At 44.0% G+C, this 27,020-nt stretch overlaps 2 non-coding genes and 103 pseudogenes across 2 annotated transcripts; all 105 read left to right on the top strand.

Moving 5' to 3' along the window:
- Positions 1-71: 71 nt before the first annotated feature.
- LOC146743705 (5S ribosomal RNA) lies at positions 72-191 on the top strand (annotated as a pseudogene).
- Positions 192-503: 312 nt separating this feature from the next.
- LOC146743704 (5S ribosomal RNA) lies at positions 504-622 on the top strand (annotated as a pseudogene).
- A 96-nt stretch (positions 623-718) lies between these two features.
- Positions 719-838, top strand: LOC146743703 (5S ribosomal RNA; annotated as a pseudogene).
- A 96-nt stretch (positions 839-934) lies between these two features.
- On the top strand, positions 935-1,054 carry LOC146743702 (5S ribosomal RNA; annotated as a pseudogene).
- A 96-nt stretch (positions 1,055-1,150) lies between these two features.
- LOC146743701 (5S ribosomal RNA) lies at positions 1,151-1,270 on the top strand (annotated as a pseudogene).
- Positions 1,271-1,366: 96 nt separating this feature from the next.
- LOC146743700 (5S ribosomal RNA) lies at positions 1,367-1,486 on the top strand (annotated as a pseudogene).
- Positions 1,487-1,582: 96 nt separating this feature from the next.
- LOC146743699 (5S ribosomal RNA) lies at positions 1,583-1,702 on the top strand (annotated as a pseudogene).
- Positions 1,703-2,013: 311 nt separating this feature from the next.
- On the top strand, positions 2,014-2,133 carry LOC146743698 (5S ribosomal RNA; annotated as a pseudogene).
- Positions 2,134-2,444: 311 nt separating this feature from the next.
- Positions 2,445-2,564, top strand: LOC146743697 (5S ribosomal RNA; annotated as a pseudogene).
- Positions 2,565-2,660: 96 nt separating this feature from the next.
- Positions 2,661-2,780, top strand: LOC146743696 (5S ribosomal RNA; annotated as a pseudogene).
- Positions 2,781-2,876: 96 nt separating this feature from the next.
- Positions 2,877-2,996, top strand: LOC146743695 (5S ribosomal RNA; annotated as a pseudogene).
- Positions 2,997-3,092: 96 nt separating this feature from the next.
- Positions 3,093-3,212, top strand: LOC146743694 (5S ribosomal RNA; annotated as a pseudogene).
- A 96-nt stretch (positions 3,213-3,308) lies between these two features.
- Positions 3,309-3,428, top strand: LOC146743693 (5S ribosomal RNA; annotated as a pseudogene).
- A 96-nt stretch (positions 3,429-3,524) lies between these two features.
- On the top strand, positions 3,525-3,644 carry LOC146743692 (5S ribosomal RNA; annotated as a pseudogene).
- A 96-nt stretch (positions 3,645-3,740) lies between these two features.
- On the top strand, positions 3,741-3,860 carry LOC146743691 (5S ribosomal RNA; annotated as a pseudogene).
- A 96-nt stretch (positions 3,861-3,956) lies between these two features.
- On the top strand, positions 3,957-4,076 carry LOC146743690 (5S ribosomal RNA; annotated as a pseudogene).
- Positions 4,077-4,172: 96 nt separating this feature from the next.
- LOC146743689 (5S ribosomal RNA) lies at positions 4,173-4,292 on the top strand (annotated as a pseudogene).
- Positions 4,293-4,388: 96 nt separating this feature from the next.
- LOC146743688 (5S ribosomal RNA) lies at positions 4,389-4,508 on the top strand (annotated as a pseudogene).
- Positions 4,509-4,604: 96 nt separating this feature from the next.
- Positions 4,605-4,724, top strand: LOC146743687 (5S ribosomal RNA; annotated as a pseudogene).
- Positions 4,725-4,820: 96 nt separating this feature from the next.
- On the top strand, positions 4,821-4,940 carry LOC146743686 (5S ribosomal RNA; annotated as a pseudogene).
- Positions 4,941-5,036: 96 nt separating this feature from the next.
- LOC146743685 (5S ribosomal RNA) lies at positions 5,037-5,156 on the top strand (annotated as a pseudogene).
- Positions 5,157-5,252: 96 nt separating this feature from the next.
- LOC146743684 (5S ribosomal RNA) lies at positions 5,253-5,372 on the top strand (annotated as a pseudogene).
- Positions 5,373-5,468: 96 nt separating this feature from the next.
- Positions 5,469-5,588, top strand: LOC146743683 (5S ribosomal RNA; annotated as a pseudogene).
- Positions 5,589-5,684: 96 nt separating this feature from the next.
- On the top strand, positions 5,685-5,804 carry LOC146743682 (5S ribosomal RNA; annotated as a pseudogene).
- A 95-nt stretch (positions 5,805-5,899) lies between these two features.
- LOC146743681 (5S ribosomal RNA) lies at positions 5,900-6,019 on the top strand (annotated as a pseudogene).
- Positions 6,020-6,331: 312 nt separating this feature from the next.
- Positions 6,332-6,451, top strand: LOC146743680 (5S ribosomal RNA; annotated as a pseudogene).
- A 95-nt stretch (positions 6,452-6,546) lies between these two features.
- Positions 6,547-6,666, top strand: LOC146743679 (5S ribosomal RNA; annotated as a pseudogene).
- A 95-nt stretch (positions 6,667-6,761) lies between these two features.
- LOC146743678 (5S ribosomal RNA) lies at positions 6,762-6,881 on the top strand (annotated as a pseudogene).
- Positions 6,882-6,977: 96 nt separating this feature from the next.
- Positions 6,978-7,097, top strand: LOC146743677 (5S ribosomal RNA; annotated as a pseudogene).
- A 312-nt stretch (positions 7,098-7,409) lies between these two features.
- Positions 7,410-7,529, top strand: LOC146743676 (5S ribosomal RNA; annotated as a pseudogene).
- Positions 7,530-7,625: 96 nt separating this feature from the next.
- Positions 7,626-7,745, top strand: LOC146743675 (5S ribosomal RNA; annotated as a pseudogene).
- Positions 7,746-7,841: 96 nt separating this feature from the next.
- LOC146743674 (5S ribosomal RNA) lies at positions 7,842-7,961 on the top strand (annotated as a pseudogene).
- Positions 7,962-8,057: 96 nt separating this feature from the next.
- Positions 8,058-8,177, top strand: LOC146743673 (5S ribosomal RNA; annotated as a pseudogene).
- Positions 8,178-8,489: 312 nt separating this feature from the next.
- On the top strand, positions 8,490-8,609 carry LOC146743672 (5S ribosomal RNA; annotated as a pseudogene).
- A 95-nt stretch (positions 8,610-8,704) lies between these two features.
- LOC146743671 (5S ribosomal RNA) lies at positions 8,705-8,824 on the top strand (annotated as a pseudogene).
- Positions 8,825-8,920: 96 nt separating this feature from the next.
- Positions 8,921-9,040, top strand: LOC146743670 (5S ribosomal RNA; annotated as a pseudogene).
- Positions 9,041-9,136: 96 nt separating this feature from the next.
- On the top strand, positions 9,137-9,249 carry LOC146743669 (5S ribosomal RNA; annotated as a pseudogene).
- A 97-nt stretch (positions 9,250-9,346) lies between these two features.
- Positions 9,347-9,466, top strand: LOC146743668 (5S ribosomal RNA; annotated as a pseudogene).
- Positions 9,467-9,776: 310 nt separating this feature from the next.
- Positions 9,777-9,896, top strand: LOC146743667 (5S ribosomal RNA; annotated as a pseudogene).
- Positions 9,897-9,992: 96 nt separating this feature from the next.
- On the top strand, positions 9,993-10,112 carry LOC146743666 (5S ribosomal RNA; annotated as a pseudogene).
- A 97-nt stretch (positions 10,113-10,209) lies between these two features.
- LOC146743665 (5S ribosomal RNA) lies at positions 10,210-10,329 on the top strand (annotated as a pseudogene).
- A 96-nt stretch (positions 10,330-10,425) lies between these two features.
- LOC146743664 (5S ribosomal RNA) lies at positions 10,426-10,545 on the top strand (annotated as a pseudogene).
- A 312-nt stretch (positions 10,546-10,857) lies between these two features.
- Positions 10,858-10,977, top strand: LOC146743663 (5S ribosomal RNA; annotated as a pseudogene).
- A 311-nt stretch (positions 10,978-11,288) lies between these two features.
- LOC146743662 (5S ribosomal RNA) lies at positions 11,289-11,408 on the top strand (annotated as a pseudogene).
- A 97-nt stretch (positions 11,409-11,505) lies between these two features.
- Positions 11,506-11,625, top strand: LOC146743661 (5S ribosomal RNA; annotated as a pseudogene).
- A 96-nt stretch (positions 11,626-11,721) lies between these two features.
- LOC146743660 (5S ribosomal RNA) lies at positions 11,722-11,841 on the top strand (annotated as a pseudogene).
- A 96-nt stretch (positions 11,842-11,937) lies between these two features.
- On the top strand, positions 11,938-12,057 carry LOC146743659 (5S ribosomal RNA; annotated as a pseudogene).
- Positions 12,058-12,153: 96 nt separating this feature from the next.
- Positions 12,154-12,273, top strand: LOC146743658 (5S ribosomal RNA; annotated as a pseudogene).
- A 312-nt stretch (positions 12,274-12,585) lies between these two features.
- On the top strand, positions 12,586-12,705 carry LOC146743657 (5S ribosomal RNA; annotated as a pseudogene).
- A 95-nt stretch (positions 12,706-12,800) lies between these two features.
- Positions 12,801-12,920, top strand: LOC146743656 (5S ribosomal RNA; annotated as a pseudogene).
- A 96-nt stretch (positions 12,921-13,016) lies between these two features.
- LOC146743655 (5S ribosomal RNA) lies at positions 13,017-13,136 on the top strand (annotated as a pseudogene).
- Positions 13,137-13,232: 96 nt separating this feature from the next.
- Positions 13,233-13,345, top strand: LOC146743654 (5S ribosomal RNA; annotated as a pseudogene).
- Positions 13,346-13,442: 97 nt separating this feature from the next.
- Positions 13,443-13,562, top strand: LOC146743653 (5S ribosomal RNA; annotated as a pseudogene).
- Positions 13,563-13,873: 311 nt separating this feature from the next.
- Positions 13,874-13,993, top strand: LOC146743652 (5S ribosomal RNA; annotated as a pseudogene).
- A 96-nt stretch (positions 13,994-14,089) lies between these two features.
- On the top strand, positions 14,090-14,209 carry LOC146743651 (5S ribosomal RNA; annotated as a pseudogene).
- A 96-nt stretch (positions 14,210-14,305) lies between these two features.
- LOC146743650 (5S ribosomal RNA) lies at positions 14,306-14,425 on the top strand (annotated as a pseudogene).
- A 96-nt stretch (positions 14,426-14,521) lies between these two features.
- On the top strand, positions 14,522-14,641 carry LOC146743649 (5S ribosomal RNA; annotated as a pseudogene).
- Positions 14,642-14,737: 96 nt separating this feature from the next.
- Positions 14,738-14,857, top strand: LOC146743648 (5S ribosomal RNA; annotated as a pseudogene).
- Positions 14,858-14,953: 96 nt separating this feature from the next.
- Positions 14,954-15,073, top strand: LOC146743647 (5S ribosomal RNA; annotated as a pseudogene).
- A 96-nt stretch (positions 15,074-15,169) lies between these two features.
- LOC146743646 (5S ribosomal RNA) lies at positions 15,170-15,289 on the top strand (annotated as a pseudogene).
- Positions 15,290-15,601: 312 nt separating this feature from the next.
- Positions 15,602-15,721, top strand: LOC146743645 (5S ribosomal RNA; annotated as a pseudogene).
- A 311-nt stretch (positions 15,722-16,032) lies between these two features.
- LOC146743644 (5S ribosomal RNA) lies at positions 16,033-16,152 on the top strand (annotated as a pseudogene).
- Positions 16,153-16,248: 96 nt separating this feature from the next.
- LOC146743643 (5S ribosomal RNA) lies at positions 16,249-16,368 on the top strand (annotated as a pseudogene).
- Positions 16,369-16,464: 96 nt separating this feature from the next.
- LOC146743642 (5S ribosomal RNA) lies at positions 16,465-16,584 on the top strand (annotated as a pseudogene).
- Positions 16,585-16,681: 97 nt separating this feature from the next.
- Positions 16,682-16,801, top strand: LOC146743641 (5S ribosomal RNA; annotated as a pseudogene).
- A 311-nt stretch (positions 16,802-17,112) lies between these two features.
- Positions 17,113-17,232, top strand: LOC146743640 (5S ribosomal RNA; annotated as a pseudogene).
- A 96-nt stretch (positions 17,233-17,328) lies between these two features.
- LOC146743639 (5S ribosomal RNA) lies at positions 17,329-17,448 on the top strand (annotated as a pseudogene).
- A 96-nt stretch (positions 17,449-17,544) lies between these two features.
- On the top strand, positions 17,545-17,664 carry LOC146743638 (5S ribosomal RNA; annotated as a pseudogene).
- Positions 17,665-17,760: 96 nt separating this feature from the next.
- LOC146743637 (5S ribosomal RNA) lies at positions 17,761-17,880 on the top strand. The gene has a single exon (XR_014929615.1). It is a non-coding gene; the product is annotated as a 5S ribosomal RNA (ribosomal RNA).
- Positions 17,881-18,192: 312 nt separating this feature from the next.
- LOC146743636 (5S ribosomal RNA) lies at positions 18,193-18,312 on the top strand (annotated as a pseudogene).
- A 96-nt stretch (positions 18,313-18,408) lies between these two features.
- Positions 18,409-18,528, top strand: LOC146743635 (5S ribosomal RNA; annotated as a pseudogene).
- A 96-nt stretch (positions 18,529-18,624) lies between these two features.
- Positions 18,625-18,744, top strand: LOC146743634 (5S ribosomal RNA; annotated as a pseudogene).
- Positions 18,745-18,840: 96 nt separating this feature from the next.
- Positions 18,841-18,960, top strand: LOC146743633 (5S ribosomal RNA; annotated as a pseudogene).
- A 97-nt stretch (positions 18,961-19,057) lies between these two features.
- LOC146743632 (5S ribosomal RNA) lies at positions 19,058-19,177 on the top strand (annotated as a pseudogene).
- Positions 19,178-19,273: 96 nt separating this feature from the next.
- On the top strand, positions 19,274-19,393 carry LOC146743631 (5S ribosomal RNA; annotated as a pseudogene).
- Positions 19,394-19,489: 96 nt separating this feature from the next.
- On the top strand, positions 19,490-19,609 carry LOC146743630 (5S ribosomal RNA; annotated as a pseudogene).
- A 96-nt stretch (positions 19,610-19,705) lies between these two features.
- On the top strand, positions 19,706-19,825 carry LOC146743629 (5S ribosomal RNA; annotated as a pseudogene).
- Positions 19,826-19,921: 96 nt separating this feature from the next.
- On the top strand, positions 19,922-20,041 carry LOC146743628 (5S ribosomal RNA; annotated as a pseudogene).
- A 96-nt stretch (positions 20,042-20,137) lies between these two features.
- On the top strand, positions 20,138-20,257 carry LOC146743627 (5S ribosomal RNA; annotated as a pseudogene).
- Positions 20,258-20,353: 96 nt separating this feature from the next.
- Positions 20,354-20,473, top strand: LOC146743626 (5S ribosomal RNA; annotated as a pseudogene).
- A 96-nt stretch (positions 20,474-20,569) lies between these two features.
- LOC146743625 (5S ribosomal RNA) lies at positions 20,570-20,689 on the top strand (annotated as a pseudogene).
- Positions 20,690-20,785: 96 nt separating this feature from the next.
- Positions 20,786-20,905, top strand: LOC146743624 (5S ribosomal RNA; annotated as a pseudogene).
- A 96-nt stretch (positions 20,906-21,001) lies between these two features.
- On the top strand, positions 21,002-21,121 carry LOC146743623 (5S ribosomal RNA; annotated as a pseudogene).
- Positions 21,122-21,217: 96 nt separating this feature from the next.
- On the top strand, positions 21,218-21,337 carry LOC146743622 (5S ribosomal RNA; annotated as a pseudogene).
- A 96-nt stretch (positions 21,338-21,433) lies between these two features.
- On the top strand, positions 21,434-21,553 carry LOC146743621 (5S ribosomal RNA). The gene has a single exon (XR_014929597.1). It is a non-coding gene; the product is annotated as a 5S ribosomal RNA (ribosomal RNA).
- A 312-nt stretch (positions 21,554-21,865) lies between these two features.
- On the top strand, positions 21,866-21,985 carry LOC146743620 (5S ribosomal RNA; annotated as a pseudogene).
- Positions 21,986-22,081: 96 nt separating this feature from the next.
- Positions 22,082-22,201, top strand: LOC146743619 (5S ribosomal RNA; annotated as a pseudogene).
- Positions 22,202-22,297: 96 nt separating this feature from the next.
- On the top strand, positions 22,298-22,417 carry LOC146743618 (5S ribosomal RNA; annotated as a pseudogene).
- A 96-nt stretch (positions 22,418-22,513) lies between these two features.
- On the top strand, positions 22,514-22,633 carry LOC146743617 (5S ribosomal RNA; annotated as a pseudogene).
- A 313-nt stretch (positions 22,634-22,946) lies between these two features.
- Positions 22,947-23,066, top strand: LOC146743616 (5S ribosomal RNA; annotated as a pseudogene).
- A 96-nt stretch (positions 23,067-23,162) lies between these two features.
- On the top strand, positions 23,163-23,282 carry LOC146743615 (5S ribosomal RNA; annotated as a pseudogene).
- A 96-nt stretch (positions 23,283-23,378) lies between these two features.
- On the top strand, positions 23,379-23,498 carry LOC146743614 (5S ribosomal RNA; annotated as a pseudogene).
- Positions 23,499-23,594: 96 nt separating this feature from the next.
- On the top strand, positions 23,595-23,714 carry LOC146743613 (5S ribosomal RNA; annotated as a pseudogene).
- A 96-nt stretch (positions 23,715-23,810) lies between these two features.
- Positions 23,811-23,930, top strand: LOC146743612 (5S ribosomal RNA; annotated as a pseudogene).
- A 312-nt stretch (positions 23,931-24,242) lies between these two features.
- LOC146743611 (5S ribosomal RNA) lies at positions 24,243-24,362 on the top strand (annotated as a pseudogene).
- Positions 24,363-24,458: 96 nt separating this feature from the next.
- On the top strand, positions 24,459-24,578 carry LOC146743610 (5S ribosomal RNA; annotated as a pseudogene).
- A 96-nt stretch (positions 24,579-24,674) lies between these two features.
- On the top strand, positions 24,675-24,794 carry LOC146743609 (5S ribosomal RNA; annotated as a pseudogene).
- Positions 24,795-24,890: 96 nt separating this feature from the next.
- On the top strand, positions 24,891-25,010 carry LOC146743608 (5S ribosomal RNA; annotated as a pseudogene).
- A 96-nt stretch (positions 25,011-25,106) lies between these two features.
- Positions 25,107-25,226, top strand: LOC146743607 (5S ribosomal RNA; annotated as a pseudogene).
- A 96-nt stretch (positions 25,227-25,322) lies between these two features.
- On the top strand, positions 25,323-25,442 carry LOC146743606 (5S ribosomal RNA; annotated as a pseudogene).
- Positions 25,443-25,539: 97 nt separating this feature from the next.
- LOC146743605 (5S ribosomal RNA) lies at positions 25,540-25,659 on the top strand (annotated as a pseudogene).
- A 311-nt stretch (positions 25,660-25,970) lies between these two features.
- LOC146743604 (5S ribosomal RNA) lies at positions 25,971-26,090 on the top strand (annotated as a pseudogene).
- Positions 26,091-26,186: 96 nt separating this feature from the next.
- On the top strand, positions 26,187-26,306 carry LOC146743603 (5S ribosomal RNA; annotated as a pseudogene).
- Positions 26,307-26,402: 96 nt separating this feature from the next.
- Positions 26,403-26,522, top strand: LOC146743602 (5S ribosomal RNA; annotated as a pseudogene).
- A 312-nt stretch (positions 26,523-26,834) lies between these two features.
- LOC146743601 (5S ribosomal RNA) lies at positions 26,835-26,954 on the top strand (annotated as a pseudogene).
- Positions 26,955-27,020: the final 66 nt, after the last annotated feature.

The raw sequence follows: 27,020 nt of genomic DNA, 5'->3' as shown, positions 1-27,020 counted from the left end.
ATACCAACTTTTTCCCATGATTTTTTGCCTAGCAGAAGCATTTAATGACATCCAATTCCGACGAATATTCAGCCTACTGCCAAACCATTGCAGAATACACAAGTTCTCGTCCGATCACTGAAGTTAAGCTGCATCCGGCGTGGTTAGTACTTGCATGGGAGACCGGCTGGGAATACCACGTGCATTAGGCTCATCAACATTTTTATTCCACCGTACATACTAACATTTTCCCGGGATTGTTTGCATAGCCGAAGCATTAAACGACATACAATTCGGACGAACATTCAGCCTACTGCCAAGCCATTGCAAAATACACCAGTTCTCGTCCGATCACTGAAGTTAAGCTGCATCGAGCGTGGTTATTACTTGCATGGGAGACCGGCTGGGAATACCACGTGCATTAGTCTCATCAACATTTTTGTTCCACCGTACAGACTAAATTTTTCCCGGGATTTTTTGCCTAGCCGAAGTATTAAGTTACATCCAATTCCGACGAATATTCAGCCTACTGCTAAACCATTGCAGAATACACCCGTTCTCGTCCGATCACTGAAGTTAAGCTGCATCGGGCGTGGTTAGTACTTGGAGTGAGACCGGCTGGGAATACCACGTGCAGTACGCTCATCAACATTTTTATTCCACCGTACATACCAACTTTTTCCCGGGATTTGTTGCCTAGCAGAAGTATTAAATTACATCCAATTCTGACAAATGTTCAGCCTACTGCCAAACCATTGCAGAATACACCAGTTCTCGTCCGATCACTGAAGCTAAGCCGCATCGGGCGTGGTTAGTACTTGCACGGGAGACCGGCTGGGAATACCTCGTGCAGTAGGCTCATCAACATTTTTATTCCACATTACATGCTAACTTTTTCCCATGATTTTTTGCCTAGACGAAGCATTAAATGACATACAATTAGGACGAATATTCAGCCTACTGCCAAACCATTGCAGAATACACCAGTTCTCGTCCGATCACTGAAGTTAAGCTGCATCAGGCATGGTTAGTACTTGCATGGGAGACCGGCTGGGAATACCATGTGCAGTAGGCTTATCAACATTTTTATTTCACCGTACATACCAACTTTTTCCTGGGATTTGTTGCCTAGCCGAAGTATTAAATTACATCCAATTCCGACGAATATTCAGCCTACTGCCAAACCATTGCAGAGTACACCAGTTCTCGTCCGATCGCTGAAGTTAAGCTGCATCGGGCGTGGTTAGTACTTACATGGGAGACCTTCTGGGAATACCACGTGCAGTTTTCTCATCAACATTTTTATTCCATAGTACATACTAACTTTTTCCCGGGATTTTTTGCCTAGTCGAAGCGTTAAACGACATCTAATTCTGACGAATATTCAGACTTCTGTCAAACCAGTGTAGAATACACCAGTTCTCGTATGATCACTGAAGTTAATCTGCATCGGGCATGGTTAGTACTTGAATGGGAGACCGGCTGGGAATACCACGTGCAGTTGGCTTATCAACATTTTTATTTCACCGTATATACCAAATTTTTTCCGGGATTTGTTGCCTAGCCGAAGTATTAAATTACATCCAATTCCGACAAATATTCAGCCTACTGCCAAACCATTGCAGAGTACACAAGTTCTCGTCCGATCGCTGAAGTTAAGCTGCATCGGGCGTGGTTAGTACTTGCATGGGAGACCGGCTGGGAATACCACGTGCAGTAGGCTTATCAACATTTTTATTCCACCGTACATGCTAAATTTCCCCGGGATTTTTTGCCTAGCCGAAACGTTAAACGACATCCAATTCTGACAAATATTCAGCCTACTGCCAAACCATTGCAGAACACACAGTTCTCGTCCTATCCCTGAAGTTTAGCTGCACCGGGCGTGGTTAGTACATGCATGAGAGACCGGCTGGGAATACGACGTACAGTAGGCTCATCAACATTTTTATTCCACATTACATACTAACTATTTCCTATGATTTTTTTGCCTAGCCGTAGCATTAAATGACATCCAATTCCGATGAATGTTCTGCCTACTGCCAAACCATTGCAGAATACACCTGTTCTCGTCCGATCACTGAAGTTAAGCTGCATCGGGCGTGGTTAGTACTTGCATGGGAGACTGGCTGGGAATACCACGTGCAGTAGGCTGATGAACATTTTTATTCCATCGTACATACTAACTTTTTCCATGATTTTTTGCCTAGCCGAAGCATTAAATGACATCCAATTGCGACGAAAATTCAGCCTACTGCCAAACCGATGCTGAATACACCAGCTCTCGTTTGATACCTGAAGTTAATTTGCATCGGGCATGCTTAGTACTTGCATGGGAGATCAGTTGGGAATACAACGTGCAGTAGGTTTATCAACATTTTTATTCCACCGTACATACCAACTTTTTCCCGGCATTTGTTGCCTAGCCGAAGTATTAAATTACATCCAATTCCGACGAGTATTCAGCCTACGGCCAAACCATTGCAGATTAAACCACTTCTCGTCCGATCACTGAAGTTAAGCTGCATCGGGCGTGGTTAGTACTTGCATGGGAGACCGGCTGGGAATACCACGTGCAGTAGGCTGATGAACATTTTTATTCCACCGTACATACTAACTTTTTTCCATGAATTTTTGCCTAGCCGAAGCATTAAATGACATCCAATTGCGACGAATATTCAGCCTACTGCCAAACCAATGCAGAATACACCAGTTCTCGTCCGATCACTGAAGTTTATCTGCATCGGGCATGGTTAGTACTTGCATGGGAGACCGGCTGGGAATACCACGTGCAGTTGGCTTATCAACGTTTTTATTTCACCGTACATACCAACTTTTTCCCGGGATTTGTTGCCTAGCCGAAGTATTAAATTACATCCAATTCCGACGAGTATTCAGCCTACTGCCAAACCATTGCAGAGTACACCAGTTCTCGTCCGATCGCTGAAGTTAAGCTGCATCGGGCGTGGTTAGTACTTGCATGGGAGACCGGCTGGGAATACCACGTGCAGTAGGCTGATGAACATTTTTATTCCACCGTACATACTAACTTTTTTCCATGAATTTTTGCCTAGCCGAAGCATTAAATGACATCCAATTGCGACGAATATTCAGCCTACTGCCAAACCAATGCAGAATACACCAGTTCTCGTCCGATCACTGAGGCTAAGCCGCATCGGGCGTGGTTAGTACTTGCACGGGAGACCGGCTGGGAATACCTCGTGCAGTAGGCTCATCAACATTTTTATTCCACATTACATGCTAACTTTTTCCCAGGATTTGTTGCCTAGACGAAGCATTAAATGACATACAATTAGGACGAATATTCAGCCTACTGCCAAACCATTGCAGAATACACCAGTTCTCGTCCGATCACTGAAGTTAAGCTGCATTGGGCATGGTTAGTACTTGCATGGGAGACCGGCTGGGAATACCACGTGCAGTAGGCTTATCAACATTTTTATTTCACCGTACATACCAACTTTTTCCTGGGATTTGTTGCCTAGCCGAAGTATTAAATTACATCCAATTCCGACGAATATTCAGCCTACTGCCAAACCATTGCAGAGTACACCAGTTCTCGTCCAATCGCTGAAGTTAAGCTGCATCGGGCGTGGTTAGTACTTACATGGGAGACCTTCTGGGAATACCACGTGCAGTTTTCTCATCAACATTTTTATTCCATAGTACATACTAACTTTTTCCCGGGATTTTTTGCCTAGTCGAAGCATTAAACGACATCTAATTCTGACGAATATTCAGACTTCTGTCAAACCAGTGTAGAATACACCAGTTCTCGTCCGATCACTGAAGTTAATCTGCATCGGGCATGGTTAGTACTTGCATGGGAGACCGGCTGGGAATACCACGTGCAGTTGGCTTATCAACATTTTTTTTTCACCGTATATACCAACTTTTTCCCGGGATTTGTTGCCTAGCCGAAGTATTAAATTACATCCAATTCCGACAAATATTCAGCCTACTGCCAAACCATTGCAGAGTACACAAGTTCTCGTCCGATCGCTGAAGTTAAGCTGCATCGGGCGTGGTTAGTACTTACATGGGAGACCTTCTGGGAATACCACGTGCAGTTTTCTCATCAACATTTTTATTCCACCGTACATACCAACTTTTTCCCGGCATTTGTTGCCTAGCCGAAGTATTAAATTACATCCAATTCCGACGAGTATTCAGCCTACGGCCAAACCATTGCAGATTAAACCAGTTCTCGTCCGATCACTGAAGTTAAGCTGCATCGGGCGTGGTTAGTACTTGCATGGGAGACCGGCTGGGAATACCACGTGCAGTAGGCTGATGAACATTTTTATTCCACCGTACATACTAACTTTTTTCCATGAATTTTTGCCTAGCCGAAGCATTAAATGACATCCAATTGCGACGAATATTCAGCCTACTGCCAAACCAATGCAGAATACACCAGTTCTCGTCCGATCACTGAAGTTTATCTGCATCGGGCATGGTTAGTACTTGCATGGGAGACCGGCTGGGAATACCACGTGCAGTTGGCTTATCAACATTTTTATTTCACCGTACATACCAACTTTTTCCCGGGATTTGTTGCCTAGCCGAAGTATTAAATTACATCCAATTCCGACGAGTATTCAGCCTACTGCCAAACCATTGCAGAGTACACCAGTTCTCGTCCGATCGCTGAAGTTAAGCTGCATCGGGCGTGGTTAGTACTTGCATGGGAGACCGGCTGGGAATACCACGTGCAGTAGGCTGATAAACATTTTTATTCCACCGTACATACTAACTTTTTTCCATGAATTTTTGCCTAGCCGAAGCATTAAATGACATCCAATTGCGACGAATATTCAGCCTACTGCCAAACCAATGCAGAATACACCAGTTCTCGTCTGATCACTGAAGTTAATCTGCATCGGGCATGGTTAGTACTAGCATGGGAGACCTGCTGGGAATACCACGTGCAGTAGGCTTATCAACATTTTTATTCCACCGTACATACCAACTTTTTCTCGGGATTTGTTGCCTAGCCGAAGTATTAAATTACATCCAATTCTGACAAATATTCAGTCTACTGCCAAACAATTGCAGAATACACCAGTTCTCGTCCGATCACTGAAGCTAAGCCGCATCGGGCGTGGTTAGTACTTGCACGGGAGACCGGCTGGGAATACCTCGTGCAGTAGGCTCATCAACATTTTTATTCCACATTACATGCTAACTTTTTCCCATGATTTTTTGCCTAGACGAAGCATTAAATGACATACAATTAGGACGAATATTCAGCCTACTGCCAAACCATTGCAGAATACACCAGTTCTCGTCCGATCACTGAAGTTAAGCTGCATCGGGCATGGTTAGTACTTGCATGGGAGACCGGCTGGGAATACCACGTGCAGTAGGCTTATCAACATTTTTATTTCACCGTACATACCAACTTTTTCCTGGGATTTGTTGCTTAGCCGAAGTATTAAATTACATCCAATTCCGACGAATATTCAGCCTACTGCCAAACCATTGCAGAGTACACCAGTTCTCGTCCAATCGCTGAAGTTAAGCTGCATCGGGCGTGGTTAGTACTTACATGGGAGACCTTCTGGGAATACCACGTGCAGTTTTCTCATCAACATTTTTATTCCATAGTACATACTAACTTTTTCCCGGGATTTTTTGCCTAGTCGAAGCATTAAACGACATCTAATTCTGACGAATATTCAGACTTCTGTCAAACCAGTGTAGAATACACCAGTTCTCGTCCGATCACTGAAGTTAATCTGCATCGGGCATGGTTAGTACTTGCATGGGAGACCGGCTGGGAATACCACGTGCAGTTGGCTTATCAACATTTTTTTTCACCGTATATACCAACTTTTTCCCGGGATTTGTTGCCTAGCCGAAGTATTAAATTACATCCAATTCCGACAAATATTCAGCCTACTGCCAAACCATTGCAGAGTACACAAGTTCTCGTCCGATCGCTGAAGTTAAGCTGCATCGGGCGTGGTTAGTACTTGCATGGAAGACCGGCTGGGAATACCACGTGCAGTAGGCTTATCAACATTTTTATTCCACCGTACATGCTAACTTTTCCCCGGGATTTTTTGCCTAGCCGAAACGTTAAACGACATCCAATTCTGACAAATATTCAGCCTACTGCCAAACCATTGCAGAACACACAGTTCTCGTCCGATCCCTGAAGTTTAGCTGCACCGGGCGTGGTTAGTACATGCATGAGAGACCGGCTGGGATTACGACGTGCAGTAGGCTCATCAACATTTTTATTCCACATTACATACTAACTATTTCCTATGATTTTTTTGCCTAGCCGTAGCATTAAATGACATCCAATTCCGATGAATATTCTGCCTACTGCCAAACCATTGCAGAATACACCTGTTCTCGTCCGATCACTGAAGTTAAGCTGCATCGGGCGTGGTTAGTACTTGCATGGGAGACTGGCTGGGAATACCACGTGCAGTAGGCTGATGAACATTTTTATTCCATCGTACATATTAACTTTTTCCATGATTTTTTGCCTAGCCGAAGCATTAAATGACATCCAATTGCGACGAATATTCAGCCTACTGCCAAACCAATGCAGAATACACCAGTTCTCGTCCGATCACTGAAGTTAATCTGCATCGGGCATGGTTAGTACTTGCATGGGAGACCGGCTGGGAATACCACGTGCAGTTGGCTTATCAACATTTTATTCCACATTACTTACTAACATTTTCCCGAGATTTTTTGCTTAGCCGAAGCATTAAATGACATCCAATTGCGATGAATATTCAGCCTACTGCCAAAACATTTCAGAATACACCAGTTCTCGTCCGATCAATGAAGTTAAGCTGCATCGGGCGTGGCTAGTACTAGCATGAGAGACCTGCTGAGAATACCACGTGCAGTAGGCTTATCAACATTTTTATTCCACCGTACATACCAACTTTTTCCCATGATTTTTTGCCTAGCAGAAGCATTTAATGACATCCAATTCCGACGAATATTCAGCCTACTGCCAAACCATTGCAGAATACACAAGTTCTCGTCCGATCACTGAAGTTAAGCTGCTTCCGGCGTGGTTAGTACTTGCATGGGAGACCGGCTGGGAATACTACGTGCATTAGGCTCATCAACATTGTTATTCCACCGTACATACTAACATTTTCCCGGGATTGTTTGCATAGCCGAAGCATTAAACGACATACAATTCGGACGAACATTCAGCCTACTGCCAAGCCATTGCAAAATACACCAGTTCTCGTCCGATCACTGAAGTTAAGCTGCATCGAGCGTGGTTATTACTTGCATGGGAGACCGGCTGGGAATACCACGTGCATTAGTCTCATCAACATTTTTATTCCACCGTACAGACTAAATTTTTCCCGGGATTTTTTGCCTAGCCGAAGTATTAAGTTACATCAAATTCCGACGAATATTCAGCCTACTGCTAAACCATTGCAGAATACACCCGTTCTCGTCCGATCACTGAAGTTAAGCTGCATCGGGCGTGGTTAGTACTTGGATGTGAGACCGGCTGGGAATACCACGTGCAGTACGCTCATCAACATTTTTATTCCACCGTACATACCAACTTTTTCCCGGGATTTGTTGCCTAGCAGAAGTATTAAATTACATCCAATTCTGACAAATGTTCAGCCTACTGCCAAACCATTGCAGAATACACCAGTTCTCGTCCGATCACTGAAGCTAAGCCGCATCGGGCGTGGTTAGTACTTGCACGGGAGACCGGCTGGGAATACCTCGTGCAGTAGGCTCATCAACATTTTTATTCCACATTTCATGCTAACTTTTTCCCATGATTTTTTGCCTAGACGAAGCATTAAATGACATACAATTAGGACGAATATTCAGCCTACTGCCAAACCATTGCAGAATACACCAGTTCTCGTCCGATCACTGAAGTTAAGCTGCATCGGGCATGGTTAGTACTTGCATGGGAGACCGGCTGGGAATACCACGTGCAGTAGGCTTATCAACATTTTTATTTCACCGTACATACCAACTTTTTCCTGGGATTTGTTGCCTAGCCGAAGTATTAAATTACATCCAATTCTGACGAATATTCAGCCTACTGCCAAACCATTGCAGAGTACACAAGTTCTCGTCCGATCGCTGAAGTTAAGCTGCATCGGGCGTGGTTAGTACTTGCATGGAAGACCGGCTGGGAATACCACGTGCAGTAGGCTTATCAACATTTTTATTCCACCGTACATGCTAACTTTTCCCCTGGATTTTTTGCCTAGCCGAAACGTTAAACGACATCCAATTCTGACAAATATTCAGCCTACTGCCAAACCATTGCAGAACACACAGTTCTCGTCCGATCCCTGAAGTTTAGCTGCACCGGGCGTGGTTAGTACATGCATGAGAGACCGGCTGGGAATACGACGTGCAGTAGGCTCATCAACATTTTTATTCCACATTACATACTAACTATTTCCTATGATTTTTTTGCCTAGCCGTAGCATTAAATGACATCCAATTCCGATGAATATTCTGCCTACTGCCAAACCATTGCAGAATACACCTGTTCTCGTCCGATCACTGAAGTTAAGCTGCATCGGGCGTGGTTAGTACTTGCATGGGAGACTGGCTGGGAATACCACGTGCAGTAGGCTGATGAACATTTTTATTCCATCGTACATACTAACTTTTTCCATGATTTTTTGCCTAGCCGAAGCATTAAATGACATCCAATTGCGACGAATATTCAGCCTACTGCCAAACCAATGCAGAATACACCAGTTCTCGTCCGATCACTGAAGTTAATCTGCATCGGGCATGGTTAGTACTTGCATGGGAGACCGGCTGGGAATACCACGTGCAGTTGGCTTATCAACATTTTTATTTCACCGTACATACCAACTTTTTCCCGGGATTTGTTGCCTAGCCGAAGTATTAAATTACATCCAATTCCGACAAATATTCAGCCTACTGCCAAACCATTGCAGAGTACACCAGTTCTCGTCCGATCGCTGAAGTTAAGCTGCATCGGGCGTGGTTAGTACTTGCATGGGAGACCGGCTGGGAATACCACGTGCAGTAGGCTTATCAACATTTTTATTCCACCGTACATGCTAACTTTTCCCCGGGATTTTTTGCCTAGCCGAAACGTTAAACGACATCCAATTCTGACAAATATTCAGCCTACTGCCAAACCATTGCAGAACACACCAGTTCTCGTCCGATCACTGAAGTTAAGCTGCATCGGGCGTGGTTAGTACTTGCATGGGCTGGGAATACCACGTGCAGTAGGCTGATGAACATTTTTATTCCACATTACATACTAACTTTTTCCTATGATTTTTTTGCCTAGCCGTAGCATTAAATGACATCCAATTCCGACGAATATTCTGCCTACTGCCAAACCATTGCAGAATACACCTGTTCTCGTCCGATCACTGAAGTTAAGCTGCATCGGGCGTGGTTAGTACTTGCATGGGAGACTGGCTGGGAATACCACGTGCAGTAGGCTGATGAACATTTTTATTCCATCGTACATACTAACATTTTCCATAATTTTTTGCCTAGCCGAAGCATTAAATGACATCCAATTGCGACGAAAATTCAGCCTACTGCCAAACCGATGCTGAATACACCAACTCTCGTCCGATACCTGAAGTTAATTTGCATTGGGCATGCTTAGTACTTGCATGGGAGATCAGTTGGGAATACAACGTGAGTAGGTTTATCAACATTTTTATTCCACCGTACATACCAACTTTTTCCCGGCATTTGTTGCCTAGCCGAAGTATTAAATTACATCCAATTCCGACGAGTATTCAGCCTACGGCCAAACCATTGCAGAATACACCAGTTCTCGTCTGATCACTGAAGTTAAGCTGCATCGGGCGTGGTTAGTACTTGCATGGGAGACCGGCTGGGAATACCACGTGCAGTAGGCTTATCAACATTTTTATTCCACCGTACATACCAACTTTTTCTCGGGATTTGTTGCCTAGCCGAAGTATTAAATTACATCCAATTCTGACAAATATTCAGTCTACTGCCAAACCATTGCAGAATACACCAGTTCTCGTCCGATCACTGAAGCTAAGCCGCATCGGGCGTGGTTAGTACTTGCACGGGAGACCGGCTGGGAATACCTCGTGCAGCAGGCTCATCAACATTTTTATTCCACAATACATGCTAACTTTTTCCTATGATTTTTTTGCCTAGCCGTAGCATTAAATGACATCCAATTCCAACGAATATTCAGCCTACTGCCAAACCATTGCAGAGTACACCAGTTCTCGTCCGATCGCTGTAGTTAAGCTGCATCGGACGTGGTTAGTACTTACATGGGAGACCTTCTGGGAATACCACGTGCAGTTTTCTCATCAACATTTTTATTCCATAGTACATACTAACTTTTTCCCGAGATTTTTTGCCTAGTCGAAGCATTAAATTACATCCAATTCCGACAAATATTCAGCCTACTGCCAAACCATTGCAGAGTACACAAGTTCTCGTCCGATCGCTGAAGTTAAGCTGCATCGGGCGTGGTTAGTACTTGCATGGAAGACCGGCTGGGAATACCACGTGCAGTAGGCTTATCAACATTTTTATTCCACCGTACATGCTAACTTTTCCCCGGGATTTTTTGCCTCGCCGAAACGTTAAACGACATCCAATTCTGACAAATATTCAGCCTACTGCCAAACCATTGCAGAACACACAGTTCTCGTCCGATCCCTGAAGTTTAGCTGCACCGGGCGTGGTTAGTACATGCATGAGAGACCGGCTGGGAATACGACGTGCAGTAGGCTCATCAACATTTTTATTCCACATTACATACTAACTATTTCCTATGATTTTTTTGCCTAGCCGTAGCATTAAATGACATCCATTTCCGATGAATATTCTGCCTACTGCCAAACCATTGCAGAATACACCTGTTCTCGTCCGATCACTGAAGTTAAGCTGCATCGGGCGTGGTTAGTACTTGCATGGGAGACTGGCTGGGAATACCACGTGCAGTAGGCTGATGAACATTTTTATTCCATCGTACATACTAACTTTTTCCATGATTTTTTGCCTAGCCGAAGCATTAAATGACATCCAATTGCGACGAAAATTCAGCCTACTGCCAAACCGATGCTGAATACACCAGCTCTCGTCCGATACCTGAAGTTAATTTGCATCAGGCATGCTTAGTACTTGCGTGGGAGATCAGTTGGGAATACAACGTGCAGTAGGTTTATCAACATTTTTATTCCACCGTACATACCAACTTTTTCCCGGGATTTGTTGCCTAGCCGAAGTATTAAATTACATCCAATTCCGACGAGTATTCAGCCTACGGCCAAACCATTGCAGATTAAACCAGTTCTCGTCCGATCACTGAAGTTAAGCTGCATCGGGCGTGGTTAGTACTTGCATGGGAGACCGGCTGGGAATACCACGTGCAGTAGGCTGATGAACATTTTTATTCCACCGTACATACTAACTTTTTTCCATGAATTTGTTGCCTAGCCGAAGTATTAAATGACATCCAATTGCGTCGAATATTCAGCCTACTGCCAAACCAATGCCGAATACACCAGTTCTCGTCCGATCACTGAAGTTAATCTGCATCGGGCATGGTTAGTACTTGCATGGGAGACCGGCTGGGAATACCACGTGCAGTTGGCTTATCAACATTTTTATTTCACCGTACATACCAACTTTTTCCCGGGATTTGTTGCCTAGCCGAAGTATTAAATTACATCCAATTCCGACAAATATTCAGCCTACTGCCAAACCATTGCAGAGTACACCAGTTCTCGTCCGATCCCTGAAGTTAAGCTGCATCGGGCGTGGTTAGTACTTGCATGGGAGACCGGCTGGGAATACCACGTGCAGTAGGCTTATCAACATTTTTATTCCACCGTACATGCTAACTTTTCCCCGGGATTTTTTGCCTAGCCGAAACGTTAAACGACATCCAATTCTGACAAATATTCAGCCTACTGCCAAACCATTGCAGAACACACCAGTTCTCGTCTGATCACTGAAGTTAATCTGCATCGGGCATGGTTAGTACTAGCATGGGAGACCTGCTGGGAATACCACGTGCAGTTGGCTTATCAACATTTTTATTTCACCGTATATACCAACTTTTTCCCGTGATTTGTTGCCTAGCCGAAGTATTAAATTACATCCAATTCCGACAAATATTCAGCCTACTGCCAAACCATTGCAGAGTACACAAGTTCTCGTCCGATCGCTGAAGTTAAGCTGCATCGGGCGTGGTTAGTACTTGCATGGAAGACCGGCTGGGAATACCACGTGCAGTAGGCTTATCAACATTTTTATTCCACCGTACATGCTAACTTTTCCCCGGGATTTTTTGCCTAGCCGAAACGTTAAACGACATCCAATTCTGACAAATATTCAGCCTACTGCCAAACCATTGCAGAACACACAGTTCTCGTCCGATCCCTGAAGTTTAGCTGCACCGGGCGTGGTTAGTACATGCATGAGAGACCGGCTGGTAATACGACGTGCAGTAGGCTCATCAACATTTTTAGTCCACATTACATACTAACTATTTCCTATGATTTTTTTGCCTAGCCGTAGCATTAAATGACATCCAATTCCGATGAATATTCTGCCTACTGCCAAACCATTGCAGAATACACCTGTTCTCGTCCGATCACTGAAGTTAAGCTGCATCGGGCGTGGTTAGTACTTGCATGGGAGACTGGCTGGGAATACCACGTGCAGTAGGCTGATGAACATTTTTATTCCATCGTACATACTAACTTTTTCCATGATTTTTTGCCTAGCCGAAGCATTAAATGACATCCAATTGCGACGAATATTCAGCCTACTGCCAAACCAATGCAGAATACACCAGTTCTCGTCCGATCACTGAAGTTAATCTGCATCGGGCATGGTTAGTACTTGCATGGGAGACCGGCTGGGAATACCACGTGCAGTTGGCTTATCAACATTTTTATTTCACCGTACATACCAACTTTTTCCCGGGATTTGTTGCCTAGCCGAAGTATTAAATTACATCCAATTCCGACAAATATTCAGCCTACTGCCAAACCATTGCAGAGTACACCAGTTCTCGTCCGATCGCTGAAGTTAAGCTGCATCGGGCGTGGTTAGTACTTGCATGGAAGACCGGCTGGGAATACCACGTGCAGTAGGCTTATCAACATTTTTATTCCACCGTACATGCTAACTTTTCCCCGGGATTTTTTGCCTAGCCGAAACGTTAAACGACATCCAATTCTGACAAATATTCAGCCTACTGCCAAACCATTGCAGAACACACCAGTTCTCGTCCGATCACTGAAGTTAAGCTGCATCGGGCGTGGTTAGTACTTGCATGGGCTGGGAATACCACGTGCAGTAGGCTGATGAACATTTTTATTCCACATTACATACTAACTTTTTCCTATGATTTTTTTGCCTAGCCGTAGCATTAAATGACATCCAATTCCGACGAATATTCTGCCTACTGCCAAACCATTGCAGAATACACCTGTTCTCGTCCGATCACTGAAGTTAAGCTGCATCGGGCGTGGTTAGTACTTGCATGGGAGACTGGCTGGGAATACCACGTGCAGTAGGCTGATGAACATTTTTATTCCATCGTACATACTAACATTTTCCATGATTTTTTGCCTAGCCGAAGCATTAAATGACATCCAATTGCGACGAAAATTCAGCCTACTGCCAAACCGATGCTGAATACACCAGCTCTCGTCCGATACCTGAAGTTAATTTGCATTGGGCATGCTTAGTACTTGCATGGGAGATCAGTTGGGAATACAACGTGCAGTAGGTTTATCAACATTTTTATTCCACCGTACATACCAACTTTTTCCCGGCATTTGTTGCCTAGCCGAAGTATTAAATTACATCCAATTCCGACGAGTATTCAGCCTACGGCCAAACCATTGCAGAATACACCAGTTCTCGTCCGATCACTGAAGTTAAGCTGCATCGGGCGTGGTTAGTACTTGCATGGGAGACCGGCTGGGAATACCACGTGCAGTAGGCTGATGAACATTTTTATTCCACCGTACATACTAACTTTTTTCCATGAATTTTTGCCTAGCCGAAGCATTAAATGACATCCAATTGCGACGAATATTCAGCCTACTGCCAAACCAATGCAGAATACACCAGTTCTCGTCTGATCACTGAAGTTAATCTGCATCGGGCATGGTTAGTACTAGCATAGGAGACCTGCTGGGAATACCACGTGCAGTAGGCTTATCAACATTTTTATTCCACCGTACATACCAACTTTTTCCCGGGATTTGTTGCCTAGCCGAAGTATTAAATTACATCCAATTCTGACAAATATTCAGTCTACTGCCAAACCATTGCAGAATACACCAGTTCTCGTCCGATCACTGAAGCTAAGCCGCATCGGGCGTGGTTAGTACTTGCACGGGAGACTGGCTGGGAATACCTCGTGCAGCAGGCTCATCAACATTTTTATTCCACATTACATGCTAACTTTTTCCCATGATTTTTTGCCTAGACGAAGCATTAAATGACATACAATTAGGACGAATATTCAGCCTACTGCCAAACCATTGCAGAATACACCAGTTCTCGTCGGATCACTGAAGTTAAGCTGCATCGGGCATGGTTAGTACTTGCATGGGAGACCGGCTGGGAATACCACGTGCAGTAGGCTTATCAACATTTTTATTTCACCGTACATACCAACTTTTTCCTGGGATTTGTTGCCTAGCCGAAGTATTAAATTACATCCAATTCCGACGAATATTCAGCCTACTGCCAAACCATTGCAGAGTACACCAGTTCTCGTCCGATCGCTGAAGTTAAGCTGCATTGGGCGTGGTTAGTACTTACATGGGAGACCTTCTGGGAATACCACGTGCAGTTTTCTCATCAACATTTTTATTCCATAGTACATACTAACTTTTTCCCGGGATTTTTTGCCTAGTCGAAGCATTAAACGACATCTAATTCTGACGAATATTCAGACTTCTGTAAAACCAGTGTAGAATACACCAGTTCTCGTCCGATCACTGAAGTTAATCTGCATCGGGCATGGTTAGTACTTGCATGGGAGACCGGCTGGGAATACCACGTGCAGTTGGCTTATCAACATTTTTATTTCACCGTATATACCAACTTTTTCCCGGGATTTGTTGCCTAGCCGAAGTATTAAATTACATCCAATTCCGACAAATATTCAGCCTACTGCCAAACCATTGCAGAGTACACAAGTTCTCGTCCGATCGCTGAAGTTAAGCTGCATCGGGCGTGGTTAGTACTTGCATGGAAGACCGGCTGGGAATACCACGTGCAGTAGGCTTATCAACATTTTTATTCCACCGTACATGCTAACTTTTCCCCGAGATTTTTTGCCTAGCCGAAACGTTAAACGACATCCAATTCTGACAAATATTCAGCCTACTGCCAAACCATTGCAGAACACACAGTTCTCGTCCGATCCCTGAAGTTAAGCTGCACCGGGCGTGGTTAGTACATGCATGAGAGACCGGCTGGGAATACGACGTGCAGTAGGCTCATCAACATTTTTATTCCACATTACATACTAACTATTTCCTATGATTTTTTTGCCTAGCCGTAGCATTAAATGACATCCAATTCCGATGAATATTCTGCCTACTGCCAAACCATTGCAGAATACACCCGTTCTCGTCCGATCACTGAAGTTAAGCTGCATCGGGCGTGGTTAGTACTTGCATGGGAGACTGGCTGGGAATACCACGTGCAGTAGGCTGATGAACATTTTTATTCCATCGTACATACTAACTTTTTCCATGATTTTTTGCCTAGCCGAAGCATTAAATGACATCCAATTGCGACGAAAATTCAGCCTACTGCCAAACCGATGCTGAATACACCAGCTCTCGTCCGATACCTGAAGTTAATATGCATCGGGAATGCTTAGTACTTGCGTGGGAGATCAGTTGGGAATACCACGTGCAGTAGGCTGATGAACATTTTTATTCCACCGTACATACTAACTTTTTTCCATGAATTTTCGCCTAGCCGAAGCATTAAATGACATCCAATTGCGTCGAATATTCAGCCTACTGCTAAACCAATGCCGAATACGCCAGTTCTCGTCCGATCACTGAAGTTAATCTGCATCGGGCATGGTTAGTACTTGCATGGGAGACCGGCTGGGAATACCACGTGCAGTTGGCTTATCAACATTTTTATTTCACCGTACATACCAACTTTTTCCCGGGATTTGTTGCCTAGCCAAAGTATTAAATTACATCCAATTCCGACAAATATTCAGCCTACTGCCAAACCATTGCAGAGTACACCAGTTCTCGTCTGATCGGTGAAGTTAAGCTGCATCGGGCGTGGTTAGTACTTGCATGGGAGACTGGCTGGGAATACCACGTGCAGTAGGCTTATCAACATTTTTATTCCACCGTACATGCTAACTTTTCCCCGGGATTTTTTGCCTAGCCGAAACGTTAAACGACATCCAATTCTGACAAATATTCAGCCTACTGCCAAACCATTGCAGAACACACCAGTTCTCGTCCGATCACTGAAGTTAAGCTGCATCGGGCGTGGTTAGTACTTGCATGGGAGACTGGCTGGGAATACCACGTGCAGTAGGCTGATGAACATTTTTATTCCACATTACATACTAACTTTTTCCTATGATTTTTTTGCCTAGCCGTAGCATTAAATGACATCCAATTCCGACGAATACTCTGCCTACTGCCAAACCATTGCTGAATACACCTGTTCTCGTCCGATCACTGAAGTTAAGCTGCATCGGGCGTGGTTAGTACTTGCATGGGAGACTGGCTGGGAATACCACGTGCAGTAGGCTGATGAACATTTTTATTCCATCGTACATACTAACATTTTCCATGATTTTTTGCCTAGCCGAAGCATTAAATGACATCCAATTGCGACGAAAATTCAGCCTACTGCCAAACCAATGCTGAATACACCAGCTCTCGTCCGATACCTGAAGTTAATTTGCATTGGGCATGCTTAGTACTTGCATGGGAGATCATTTGGGAATACAACGTGCAGTAGGTTTATCAACATTTTTATTCCACCGTACATACCAACTTTTTCCCGGCATTTGTTGCCAAGCCGAAGTATTAAATTACATCCAATTCCGACGAGTATTCAGCCTACGGCCAAACCATTGCAGAATACACCAGTTCTCGTCCGATCACTGAAGTTAAGCTGCATCGGGCGTGGTTAGTACTTGCATGGGAGACCGGCTGGGAATACCACGTGCAGTAGGCTGATGAACATTTTTATTCCACCGTACATACTAACTTTTTTCCATGAATTTTTGCCTAGCCGAAGCATTAAATGACATCCAATTGCGACGAATATTCAGCCTACTGCCAAACCAATGCAGAATACACCAGCTCTCGTCTGATCACTGAAGTTAATCTGCATCGGGCATGGTTAGTACTAGCATGGGAGACCTGCTGGGAATACCACGTGCAGTAGGCTTATCAACATTTTTATTCCACCGTACATACCAACTTTTTCTCGGGATTTGTTGCCTAGCCGAAGTATTAAATTACATCCAATTCTGACAAATATTCAGTCTACTGCCAAACCATTGCAGAATACACCAGTTCTCGTCCGATTACTGAAGTTAAGCCGCATCGGGCGTGGTTAGTACTTGCACAGGAGACCAGCTGGGAATACCACGTGCCGTAGGCTCATCAACATTTTTATTCCACATTACATACTAACTTTTTCCCATGATTTTTTGCCTAGACGAAGCATTAAATGACATACAATTCGGACGAATATTCAGCCTACTGCCAAACCATTGCAGAATACACCAGTTCTCGTCCGATCACTGAAGTTAAGCTGCATCGGGCGTGGTTAGTACTTGGATGGGAGACCGGCAGGGAATACCACGTGCAGTAGGCTGATGAACATTTTTATTCCATCGTACATACTAAAATTTTTCCATGATTTTTTGCCTAGCCGAAGCATTAAATGACATCCAATTTCGACGAATATTCAGCCTACTGCCAAACCAAAGCAGAGTACACCAGTTCAGGTCCGATTACTGAAGTTAATCTACATCGGGCATGCTTAGTACTTGCATGGGAGATCAGTTGGGAATACAACGTGCAGTAGGTTTATCAACATTTTTATTCCACCGTACATACCAACTTTTTCCCGGCATTTGTTGCCTAGCCGAAGTATTAAATTACATGCAATTCCGACGAGTATTCAGCCTACGGCCAAACCATTGCAGATTAAACCAGTTCTCGTCCGATCACTGAAGTTAAGCTGCATCGGGCGTGGTTAGTACTTGCATGGGAGACCGGTTGGGAATACCACGTGCAGTAGGCTGATGAACATTTTTATTCCACCGTACATACTAACTTTTTTCAATGAATTTTTGCCTAGCCGAAGCATTAAATGACATCCAATTGCGACGAATATTCAGCCTACTGCCAAACCAATGCAGAATACACCAGTTCTCGTCCGATCACTGAAGTTAATCTGCATCGGGCATGGTTAGTACTTGCATGGGAGACCGGCTGGGAATACCACGTGCAGTTGGTTTATCAACATTTTTATTTCACCGTACATACCAACCTTTTCCCGGGATTTGTTGCCTAGCCGAAGTATTAAATTACATCCAATTCCGACAAATATTCAGCCTACTGCCAAACCATTGCAGAGTACACCAGTTCTCGTCCGATCGCTGAAGTTAAGCTGCATCGGGCGTGGTTAGTACTTGCATGGGAGACTGGCTGGGAATACCACGTGCAGTAGGCTTATCAACATTTTTATTCCACCGTACATGCTAACTTTTCCCCGGGATTTTTTGCCTAGCCGAAACGTTAAACGACATCCAATTCTGACAAATATTTAGCCTACTGCCAAACCATTGCAGAACACACCAGTTCTCGTCCGATCACTGAAGTTAAGCTGCATCGGGCGTGGTTAGTACTTGCATGGGAGACTGGCTGGGAATACCACGTGCAGTAGGCTGATGAACATTTTTATTCCACATTACATACTAACTTTTTCCTATGATTTTTTTGCCTCGCCGTAGCATTAAATGACATCCAATTCCGACGAATATTCTGCCTACTGCGAAACCATTGCAGAATACACCAGTTCTCATCCGATCACTGAAGTTAAGCTGCATCGGGCGTGGTTAGTACTTGCATGGGAGACTGGCTGGGAATACCACGTGCATTAGGCTCATCAACATTATTATTCCACCGTACACACTAACTTTTTTCCGGGATTTTTTGCCTAGCCGAAGTATTAAATTACATCCAATTCCAACAAATATTCAGCCTACTGCCAAACCATTGCAGAGTACACCAGTTCTCGTCCGATCGCTGAAGTTAAGCTGCATCGGGCGTGGTTAGTACTTGCATGGGAGACCGGCTGGGAATACCACGTGCAGTAGGCTGATGAACATTTTTATTCCACTGTACATACTAACTTTTTTCCATGAATTTTTGCCTAGCCGAAGCATTAAATGACATCCAATTGCGACGAATATTCAGCCTACTGCCAAACCAATGCAGAATACACCAGTTCTCGTCTGATCACTGAAGTTAATCTGCATAGGGCATGGTTAGTACTAGCATGGGAGACCTGCTGGGAATACCACGTGCAGTAGGCTTATCAACATTTTTATTCCACCGTACATACCAACTTTTTCTCGGGATTTGTTGCCTAGCCGAACTATTAAATTACATCCAATTCTGACAAATATTCAGTCTACTGCCAAACCATTGCAGAATACACCAGTTCTCGTCCGATTACTGAAGTTAAGCCGCATCGGGCGTGGTTAGTACTTGCACAGGAGACCAGCTGGGAATACCACGTGCAGTAGGCTCATCAACATTTTTATTCCACATTACATACTAACTTTTTCCCATGATTTTTTGCCTAGACGAAGCATTAAATGACATACAATTCGGAAGAATATTCAGCCTACTGCCAAACCATTGCAGAATACACTAGTTATCGTCCGATCACTGAAGTTAAGCTGCATCGGGCGTGGTTAGTACTTGGATGGGAGACCGGCAGGGAATACCACGTGCAGTAGGCTGATGAACATTTTTATTCCATCGTACATACTAAAATTTTTCCATGATTTTTTGCCTAGCCGAAGCATTAAATGACATCCAATTTCGACGAATATTCAGCCTACTGCCAAACCAAAGCAGAGTACACCAGTTCAGGTCCGATTACTGAAGTTAATCTGCATCGGGCATGGTTAGTACTTGCATGGGAGACCGGCTGGGAATACCACGTGCAGTAGGCTTATCAACAATTTTATTTCACCGTACATACCAACTTTTTCCCGGGATTTGTTGCCTAGCCATAGTATTAAATTACATCCAATTCCGACGAATATTCAGCCTACTGCCAAACCATTGCAGAGTTCACCAGTTCTCGTCCGATCGCTGAAGTTAAGCTGCATCGGGCGTGGTTAGTACTTACATGGGAGACCTGCTGGGAATACCACGTGCAGTTTTCTCATCAACACTTTTATTCCATAGTACATACTAACTTTTCCCCGGGATTTTTTGCCTAGTCGAAGCATTAAACGACATCTAATTCTGACGAATATTCAGACTTCTGTCAAACCAGTGTAGAATACACCAGTTCTCGTCCGATCACTGAAGTTAATCTGCATCGGGCATGGTTAGTACTTGCATGGGAGACCGGCTGGGAATACCACGTGCAGTAGGCTTATCAACATTTTTATTTCACCGTACATACCAACTTTTTCCCGGGATTTGTTGCCTAGCCGAAGCATTAAATGACATACAATTCGGACAAATGTTCAGCCTACTGCCAAACCATTGCAGAATACACCAGTTCTCGTCCGATCACTGAAGCTAAGCCGCATCTGGCGTGGTTAGTACTTGCATGGGAGACCGGCTGGGAATACCACGTGCATTAGGCTCAACAACATTTTTATACCACCGTACGTACTAACTTTTTTCCATGAATTTTTGCCTAGCCGAAGCATTAAATGACATCCAATTGCGACGAATATTCAGCCTACTGCCAAACCAATGCAGAATACACCAGTTCTCGTCTGATCACTGAAGTTAATCTGCATCGGGCATCTTTAGTACTAGCATGGGAGACCTGCTGGGAATACCACGTGCAGTAGGCTTATCAACATTTTTATTCCACCGTACATACCAACTTTTTCTCGGGATTTGTTGCCTAGCCGAAGTATTAAATTACATCCAATTCTGACAAATATTCAGTCTACTGCCAAACCATTGCAGAATACACCAGTTCTCGTCCGATTACTGAAGTTAAGCCGCATCGGGCGTGGTTAGTACTTGCACAGGAGACCAGCTGGGAATACCACGTGCCGTAGGCTCATCAACATTTTTATTCCACATTACATACTAACTTTTTCCCATGATTTTTTGCCTAGACGAAGCATTAAATGACATACAATTCGGACGAATATTCAGCCTACTGCCAAACCATTGCAGAATACACCAGTTCTCATCCGATCACTGAAGTTAAGCTGCATCGGGCGTGGTTAGTACTTGGATGGGAGACCGGCAGGGAATACCACGTGCAGTAGGCTGATGAACATTTTTATTCCATCGTACATACTAAAATTTTTCCATGATTTTTTGCCTAGCCGAAGCATTAAATGACATCCAATTTCGACGAATATTCAGCCTACTGCCAAACCAAAGCAGAGTACACCAGTTCAGGTCCGATTACTGAAGTTAATCTGCATCGGGCATGCTTAGTACTTGCATGGGAGATCAGTTGGGAATACAACGTGCAGTAGGTTTATCAACATTTTTATTCCACCGTACATACCAACTTTTTCCCGGCATTTGTTGCCTAGCCGAAGTATTAAATTACATGCAATTCCGACGAGTATTCAGCCTACGGCCAAACCATTGCAGATTAAACCAGTTCTCGTCCGATCACTGAAGTTAAGCTGCATCGGGCGTGGTTAGTACTTGCATGGGAGACCGGTTGGGAATACCACGTGCAGTAGGCTGATGAACATTTTTATTCCACCGTACATACTAACTTTTTTCAATGAATTTTTGCCTAGCCGAAGCATTAAATGACATCCAATTGCGACGAATATTCAGCCTACTGCCAAACCAATGCAGAATACACCAGTTCTCGTCCGATCACTGAAGTTAATCTGCATCGGGCATGGTTAGTACTTGCATGGGAGACCGGCTGGGAATACCACGTGCAGTTGGTTTATCAACATTTTTATTTCACCGTACATACCAACTTTTTCCCGGGATTTGTTGCCTAGCCGAAGTATTAAATTACATCCAATTCCGACAAATATTCAGCCTACTGCCAAACCATTGCAGAGTACACCAGTTCTCGTCCGATCGCTGAAGTTAAGCTGCATCGGGCGTGGTTAGTACTTGCATGGGAGACCGGCTGGGAATACCACGTGCAGTAGGCTTATCAACATTTTTATTCCACCGTACATGCTAACTTTTCCCCGGGATTTTTTGCCTAGCCGAAACGTTAAACGACATCCAATTCTGACAAATATTTAGCCTACTGCCAAACCATTGCAGAACACACCAGTTCTCGTCCGATCACTGAAGTTAAGCTGCATCGGGCGTGGTTAGTACTTGCATGGGAGACTGGCTGGGAATACCACGTGCAGTAGGCTGATGAACATTTTTATTCGACATTACATACTAACTTTTTCCTATGATTTTTTTGCCTAGCCGTAGCATTAAATGACATCCAATTCCGACGAATATTCTGCCTACTGCGAAACCATTGCAGAATACACCAGCTCTCGTCCGATACCTGAAGTTAATTTGCATTGGGCATGCTTAGTACTTGCATGGGAGATCAGTTGGGAATACCACGTGCAGTAGGCTGATGAACATTTTTATTCCACCGTACATACTAACTTTTTTCCATGAATTTTTGCCTAGCCGAAGCATTAAGTGACATCCAATTGCGACGAATATTCAGCCTACTGCCAAACCAATGCAGAATACACCAGTTCTCGTCTGATCACTGAAGTTAATCTGCATCGGGCATGGTTAGTACTAGCATGGGAGACCTGCTGGGAATACCACGTGCAGTAGGCTTATCAACATTTTTATTCCACCGTACATACCAACTTTTTCTCGGGATTTGTTGCCTAGCCGAAGTATTAAATTACATCCAATTCTGACAAATATTCAGTCTACTGCCAAACCATTGCAGAATACACCAGTTCTCGTCCGATTACTGAAGTTAAGCCGCATCGGGCGTGGTTAGTACTTGCACAGGAGACCAGCTGGGAATACCACGTGCAGTAGGCTCATCAACATTTTTATTCCACATTACATACTAACTTTTTCCCATGATTTTTTGCCTAGACGAAGCATTAAATGACATACAATTCGGAGGAATATTCAGCCTACTGCCAAACCATTGCAGAATACACCCGTTCTCGTCCAATCACTGAAGTTAAGCTGCATCGGGCGTGGTTAGTACTTGGATGTGAGACCGGCTGGGAATACCATGTGCAGTACGCTCATCAACATTTTTATTCCACATTACTTACTAACATTTTCCCGAGATTTTTTGCTTAGCCGAAGCATTAAATGACATCCAATTCCGATGAATATTCAGCCTACTGCCAAAACATTTCAGAATACACCAGTTCTCGTCCGATCAATGAAGTTAAGCTGCATCGGGCGTGGTTAGTACTAGCATGAGAGACCTGCTGGGAATACCACGTGCAGTAGGCTTATCAACATTTTTATTCCACCGTACATACTAACTTTTTCCCATGATTTTTTGCCTAGCAGAAGCATTTAATGACATCCAATTCCGACGAATATTCAGCCTACTGCCAAACCATTGCAGAATACACAAGTTCTCGTCCGATCACTGAAGTTAAGCTGCATCCGGCGTGGTTAGTACTTGCATGGGAGACCGGCTGGGAATACTACGTGCATTAGGCTCATCAACATTTTTATTCCACCGTACATACTAACATTTTCCCGGGATTGTTTGCATAGCCGAAGCATTAAACGACATACAATTCGGACGAACATTCAGCCTACTGCCAAGCCATTGCAAAATACACCAGTTCTCGTCCGATCACTGAAGTTAAGCTGCATCGAGCGTGGTTACTACTTGCATGGGAGACCGGCTGGGAATACCACGTGCATTAGTCTCATCAACATTTTTATTCCACCATACAGACTAAATTTTTCCCGGGATTTTTTGCCTAGCTGAAGTATTAAGTTACATCCAATTCCGACGAATATTCAGCCTACTGCTAAACCATTGCAGAATACACCCGTTCTCGTCCGATCACTGAAGTTAAGCTGCATCGGGCGTGGTTAGTACTTGGATGTGAGACCGGCTGGGAATACCACGTGCAGTACGCTCATCAACATTTTTATTCCACCGTACATACCAACTTTTTCCCGGGATTTGTTGCCTAGCAGAAGTATTAAATTACATCCAATTCTGACAAATGTTCAGCCTACTGCCAAACCATTGCAGAATACACCAGTTCTCGTCCGATCACTGAAGCTAAGCCGCATCGGGCGTGGTTAGTACTTGCACGGGAGACCGGCTGGGAATACCACGTGCAGTAGGCTCATCAACATTTTTATTCCACATTACATGCTAACTTTTTCCCATGATTTTTTGCCTAGACGAAGCATTAAATGACATACAATTAGGACGAATATTCAGCCTACTGCCAAACCATTGCAGAATACACCAGTTCTCGTCCGATCACTGAAGTTAAGCTGCATCGGGCATGGTTAGTACTTGCATGGGAGACCGGCTGGGAATACCACGTGCAGTAGGCTGATGAACATTTTTATTCCACCGTACATACTAACTTTTTTCCATGAATTTTTGCCTAGCCGAAGCATTAAATGACATCCAATTGCGACGAATATTCAGCCTACTGCCAAACCAATGCAGAATACACCAGTTCTCGTCCTATCACTGAAGTTAATCTGCATCGGGCTTGGTTAGTACTTGCATGGGAGACCGGCTGGGAATACCACGTGCAGTTGGCTTATCAACATTTTTATTTCACCGTACATACCAACTTTTTCCCGGGATTTGTTGGCTAGCCGAAGTATTAAATTACATCCAATTCCGACAAATATTCAGCCTACTGCCAAACCATTGCAGAGTACACCAGTTCTCGTCCGATCGCTGAAGTTAAGCTGCATCGGGCGTGGTTAGTACTTGCATGGAAGACCGGCTGGGAATACCACGTGCAGTAGGCTTATCAACATTTTTATTCCACCGTACATGCTAACTTTTCCCCGGAATTTTTTGCCTAGCCGAAACGTTAAACGACATCCAATTCTGACAAATATTCAGCCTACTGCTAAACCATTGCAGAACACACCAGTTCTCGTCCGATCACTGAAGTTAAGCTGCATCGGGCGTGGTTAGTACTTGCATGGGAGACTGGCTGGGAATACCACGTGCAGTAGGCTGATGAACGGTTTTATTCCACATTACATACTAACTTTTTCCTATGATTTTTTTGCCTAGCCATAGCATTAAATGACATCCAATTCCGACGAATATTCTGCCTACTGCCAAACCATTGCAGAATACACCTGTTCTCGTCCGATCACTGAAGTTAAGCTGCATCGGGCGTGGTTAGTACTTGCATGGGAGACTGGCTGGGAATACCACGTGCAGTAGGCTGATGAACATTTTTATTCCATCGTACATACTAACATTTTCCATGATTTTTTGCCTAGCCGAAGCATTAAATGACATCCAATTGGGACGAAAATTCAGCCTACTGCCAAACCGATGCTGAATACACCAGCTCTCGTCCGATACCTGAAGTTAATTTGCATTGGGCATGCTTAGTACTTGCATGGGAGATCAGTTGGGAATACCACGTGCAGTAGGCTGATGAACATTTTTATTCCACCGTACATACTAACTTTTTTCCATGAATTTTTGCCTAGCCGAAGCATTAAATGACATCCAATTGCGACGAATATTCAGCCTACTGCCAAACCAATGCAGAATACACCAGTTCTCGTCTGATCACTGAAGTTAATCTGCATCGGGCATGGTTAGTACTAGCATGGGAGACCTGCTGGGAATACCACGTGCAGTAGGCTTATCAACATTTTTATTCCACCGTACATACCAACTTTTTCTCGGGATTTGTTGCCTAGCCGAAGTATTAAATTACATCCAATTCTGACAAATATTCAGTCTACTGCCAAACCATTGCAGAATACACCAGTTCTCGTCCGATTACTGAAGTTAAGCCGCATCGGGCGTGGTTAGTACTTGCACAGGAGACCAGCTGGGAATACCACGTGCAGTAGGCTCATCAACATTTTTATTCCACATTACATACTAACTTTTTCCCATGATTTTTTGCCTAGACGAAGCATTAAATGACATACAATTCGGAGGAATATTCAGCCTACTGCCAAACCATTGCAGAATACACCAGTTTTCGTCCGATCACTGAAGTTAAGCTGCATCGGGCGTGGTTAGTACTTGGATGGGAGACCGGCAGGGAATACCACGTGCAGTAGGCTGATGAACATTTTTATTCCATCGTACATACTAAAATTTTTCCATGATTTTTTGCCTAGCCGAAGCATTAAATGACATCCAATTTCGACGAATATTCAGCCTACTGCCAAACCAAAGCAGATTTCACCAGTTCAGGTCCGATTACTGAAGTTAATCTGCATCGGGCATGGTTAGTACTTGCATGGGAGACCGGCTGGGAATACTACGTGCAGTAGGCTCATCAACAATTTTATTTCACCGTACATACCAACTTTTTCCCGGGATTTGTTGCCTAGCCATAGTATTAAATTACATCCAATTCCGACGAATATTCAGCCTACTGCCAAACCATTGCAGAATACACCAGTTCTCGTCCGATCGCTGAAGTTAAGCTGCATCGGGCGTGGTTAGTACTTACATGGGAGACCTGCTGGGAATACCACGTGCAGTTTTCTCATCAACACTTTTATTCCATAGTACATACTAACTTTTCCCCGGGATTTTTTGCCTAGTCGAAGCAT

The sequence above is a fragment of the Saccoglossus kowalevskii genome, chromosome 5 (genome assembly GCF_978046115.1).
Source record: "Saccoglossus kowalevskii chromosome 5, keSacKowa6.1, whole genome shotgun sequence".
NCBI lineage: Eukaryota > Metazoa > Hemichordata > Enteropneusta > Harrimaniidae > Saccoglossus > Saccoglossus kowalevskii.
The sequence above is the reverse complement of the archived record's forward strand: the minus strand, read 5'-3'. Positions and strand labels throughout refer to the sequence as shown.